Source organism: Argentina silus, assembly GCF_951799395.1.
Source record: "Argentina silus genome assembly, chromosome: 1".
NCBI lineage: Eukaryota > Metazoa > Chordata > Actinopteri > Argentiniformes > Argentinidae > Argentina > Argentina silus.
Genome location: NC_139655.1, coordinates 7,302,474 through 7,307,473, shown reverse-complemented (window position 1 = coordinate 7,307,473; position 5,000 = coordinate 7,302,474). Strand labels below are relative to the sequence as shown.

The window sequence follows — 5,000 nt, the reverse complement described above, 5'->3', positions numbered from 1 at the left end:
ACCTCTCTCCTGTCAGTCCCCGTTTGACTGTGGAGGGGTGCAGCTTTGACAGCCCCTACTAACAACATGTACCCATCTGCACAATTTATTCTCCCAAATGAAAGAGAGAAAAACATGCTGGAATAGAAAAATAGGTCTCTTTGGTTTGGTTGGGTCTTGCCTGAATATGTTACACAGATGCGTTGCAGAGACGCTGTTCCAATTTCTGAGACATATTTGAATAAAAGATGTGGCACATCTGTGGACTATTTGTTTTATGATACATTATTAAAGAGCCTGTCATGGTGTTTGGCAGTGTGCTAATGATCATTATTTGAATTCTACTGTGCCACCACTCACTGTTTTCGTCTACAAGAGGCAATTTCTACAATACTTCACCCAAACAAAATTTCAACACGATTGTCAACAAGTTTTTCGAAATGGACAGAGGTAGTTAACTGGGTGTTCTACCCAGGAGAGGTCCAGTGTGTGTGTGTGTGTGTGTGTGTGTGTGTGTGTGTGTGTGTGTGTGTGTGTGTGTGTGTGTGTGTGTGTGTGTCCTTGTCTGTGTCTGTTTGTGTAGGTCTGTTAGAACTGTGACGGTCATGGCATTTTGGGTTGAGCTGTTGATCGTCATGCAAATAAGTGTTATAACTGTCATACTGTAACTGTTCAGTTCCAACTTGTTATAGTTAAATAGGCTATGCCTGTCTGGCTGACCCGCCCGTCTATTTGATGTCTCCCAAATACATCTTACAAAGAGTATACAGTGATGTTGAGAAAAATATGCTTCAGTGTGTGTGTGTGTGTGTGTGTGTGTGTGTGTGTGTGTGTGTGTGTGTGTGTGTGTGTGTGTGTGTGTGTGTGTGTGTGTCTGCCTCATGGGGGGAGCAGGTTAGTGGTAGAGTTCCTTGAAAGGGGGGGGATCAATAGAGATGGACTTGTGAGGCTCTTATGGGAGTGAGGCCCAGTTCATTCCCTGAGTGGTGATCAATAAGAGATTAGAAAGGAGCAGGGCCCAGCCATCACACAGACCTCTACTGTGCTTTCACATCTGAGCGTCTGACACACAGTATAGAGACTCTGAAAAGATAGCTTAAGGTGTAGGGCACAGGATGAATAAGGAATGAAAGGAACAAAAGAGTATTGAGAGATGAACTCATCTCGCTTTCTGCAGAGAGAGAGAGAGAGGGAGAGAGATAGAGAGAGAGAGGGAGAGAGATAGAGAGAGAGAGGGAGAGAGATAGAGAGAGCAGTATGATTATCAAAAGATCTGTAACGGTTTTTTTGGAGACCAGATCTCAGAGATATAAAAAGATAGACAGACCAAGAGATATATAGTCATGTAAACAGAGGTGGATTCAGCAGGCAGGACTAAGGTCTCTCGTTCAGGGCCAGGTCATCTGAGGATAAGGACTGGGAGACACAGACACACACACACACACACACACGCCCACGTGCACGCCTCCGTGCATGTGTGTGTTGATGAATTGCTGGGACTATCTGCAGGCCCTTGACTCGTACACAGATTTACTCACACACCCACATACGCTAAGACGCACACACACCAAGGCTCACATACACTGAGCTGCACGTCAGCCCCAGGCTGTGGACACCACATCTGTTACTGAAGAAGCATGAGGCACTCATGCGATGAGTCCCAAGATTCTCTAAATAACACCAGACATCACACACACACACACACACACACACACACACACACACACACACACACACACACACACACACACACACACACACACACACAAAATCTGGAGTGAGCTGTTTTAAATTCTGGCATGGGTGAGCTCAAGAGTGGTTTAAGACAATGGAAGGTAAACACAGTGTAACCTTTGCTTGGTGGTTTGTGTGCATGCATGTGGTCTCCCGTACAGGTAGAGAGGTATACTTGGAGTAGTATTATACTGTGAGAGATGTCCCTGTGTTGTCTGGGGCTCCTGTATCTCTGCTGTGAAGCCTCAGTGTGTTAGCGAGGTGCTGCTGCTTTAGCATGCTAACTGGGCTCCGAGCATCTCACAGGCTTGCCGTGGTGGAGGAGAGGTCAGAAGGGGAGAGTGTATAGGGCAGGCGTTTTACATTCACTCTGTGCCTACTGCATGCTGGCTCTGTAACCAACGGAAAACACTAAGCCAACAAAGTGAAGTTGTATAAGCCATTCAGCCGGCGCTTTTATCCAAAGCGACTTACATTGCAGTGAGTTTATACATTTTTCAGTACATACAGAAAATGGTCCCAGCGGGAATCAAACCCACAACCTAAGCGTTGTTCATGCCATGCTCTACCAACTGAGCCACAGAGGACCAGAGTTTCACACGGGCTCCACTATGCACCTCTGGTTTGAGATGTGTGTGGTAGGGGGAGTGAACACAAGAGACAGAGGAGGGGGAGAGCATGATCTGTGGATTAACAGAGAGAGAGAGAGGGAGCAAGAGAAGCAGAAACAAATGAGGAAAAAAGAGAGAGGAGGGGGAAGGGGAGAGAGAGGAGGGGGAAGGGGAGAGAGAGGAGGGGGAAGGGGAGAGAGAGTTCTCCAGTAATGAGAGAGAACTGTCTGCATCTCTATTATCATTTTGTGTGGCACAGTCACAAACTTCAGTGTTTGTGTGTGTGTGTGTGTGTGTGTGTGTGTGTGTGTGTGTGTGTGTGTGTGTGTTTTGAATACAAAGCAGGAGGAAATGATGAGTCCCAGTACCCCACTACCCAAAACCCTTCAGGACAAAACCGTCTGCTTGCTAGTGTTTAACACACTCGAAATGTGGCCCAATGACCTACACTTACCCTTATTGCTCATAGAGCAGATTTATTTATGTCTGACGGTTATAAATACTCACTTAAACAAGCTTTCATTTTCACTTTCACTCAAATATCTACTGCAGCTACAGTATACTTCACTTTTTTATTTTACAGTACATTGAATCCCAATTGAAATGATTGGGAACTATGAACGAGGTTAATACCCACTGAAATAAACTGTTACCACACACAGTGGTGCTGAGGAGTGTGGAGTGTAGCAGGGTAAAGGAGAGAGGTGGTCACCATTAGGTGTGTGTTTCAGCAGGGTAGAGGAGAGAGCTGATCACCATTAGGTGTGTGTTTAGGCAGGGAACAGGAGAGAGCTGATCACCATTAGGTGTGTGTTTAGGCAGGGAACAGGAGAGAGCTGATCACCATTAGGTGTGTGTTTAGGCAGGGAACAGGAGAGAGCTGATCACCATTAGGTGTGTGTTTAGGCAGGGAACAGGAGAGAGCTGATCACCATTAGGTGTGTGTTTAGGCAGGGAACAGGAGAGAGCTGATCACCATTAGGTGTGTGTTTAGGCAGGGCACAGTCTGGGACTGGAGAAGCTGTGAGGAGCTGAAAGGAGAGCAAGTGTCTTAAAGAGTCTGAGGGCAACAATACACTGTTGCAAAACCAGACTTACTGCTATCCTCTCCAGGCTCACACAAGCCTGCCACTCCCCTGCCAAAGTCAACATGCCCAGCAAGGATTATGCCGCCATGTTGTTGTTGTGGCGGGTGCCACATGTTCGCTTGTGTGTCCCCTTTTTCATACAGACACATCCTCACACGCGACACATATCATGCACACGTACTCTCTATATCATATCACATCTAATAAATTAACTTAGTTTAAGGCTGAGGCTGCCTCCAAAGTCAATTTGAGAGCCAATTTCTGCTGTAACCTTGGAGCGACTTTGGGGTTGGGAGAGTAATTACAGAGAGGTTTGAGAGAAGCAGTGAAGTGGGGAGCGTGTATGCTGGTGCATGGGCACTTGAGACATACGCTAGCAAGGTATTTGTCATGCAGAAAGGCTCCCTGGTTGATTTACACAAGTGTAAAAGGAAAGAGTCCAGGTATTGTGTGGTGAAATCTGACATTGGACTGTTTCAGTGATTAGGAAACCAAATGAACAGAGAATAGTTGTCATGGAGCAAAGTCCCCCTGGCAACACCATGGTTTTACGGATAATGATCATTGTGATGTAGATACAGAATAGCGTTTGCCATCACGCTAAGCCTCAACAACAAAAGTAATGGCGCCCTCCTCAGGTGAAAAATCAAAAAGTAGCCGACATTGTCTGACTATTGACTATAACATGCTAAAATGAGCAGGATACGCTTAATGCAAAAAGCCAGCTTGTACACAAAACATATACATTCCAAGGTGTGTGACCCATAAATAGTTATTTCATCAGATGGAGCCATTGTGGGGTACAGAACCAATATCCAGTTTTACAAGAGCTGAATTGAGGGCATAGTCTCTTCTCCTCACTGTCAGAAGCCAGTGGGCCTGGAAGGATTTTCTCCCATATGGTAGGAGATGGTGCCTTTGTTATGTTGGCGTTCCTGGGAGGCCCAGGGCCTTTGGGGGGTAACGGGGAGCCCCAGCGGGAGGCCTGGGTCTGTCGCCTCCATTTAGGGTGTCTTCCCTCGTGTCTGACCTAAATCCGCCTCTGGGCAGTGCAGGGCTGCCCCTGCGAGTCCATCCTGGCAGCTAATAGGGCCGTTTGGCAAAATGCTTGGACACAAGAGCCAAAGCAGACCTGACAGCTGTCAACCGAAACAAACATCCCTGCCTGACACAGAGCAATGGTGTGTGTGTGTGTGTGTGTGTGTGTGTGTGTGTGTGTGTGTGTGTGTGTGTGTGTGTGTGTGTGTGTGTGTGTGTGTGTGTGTGTGTGTGTGTGTGGGGGGGGGGGGGGGGGGGGGGTTCTTTGGTGCTGCCAAAGAGCTAGTTGTAGAGCTGGTTAAAAGTCCATGTGATATAGACTTTGTTCGTGGCAAGCAGACATGGTGTCAGGAATGATTTGGTGAAATGGCAAAAAGTTTGACAGATATTGTCAAACTGTAGGGACATCACAGACACCAATGTGACCAGTTCTGTTGGTTTAAACCTGAGATGGATGCTGCATGACATGACCTGATTTCCCCCCTATTTGTCTTTGAAACATGCCCTCCTGAGGCCAGAATTCATGAAGTTGCAACAGAGATATGAAATA

The 5,000-nt window shown here is 46.7% G+C and overlaps 1 protein-coding gene across 2 annotated transcripts in view; it reads right to left on the bottom strand.

Annotated features, from left to right (window-relative positions):
• Positions 1-5,000, bottom strand: part of pard3aa (par-3 family cell polarity regulator alpha, a) — a 284,249-nt gene that overhangs the window by 237,639 nt on the left and 41,610 nt on the right. The window lies entirely within an intron of this gene.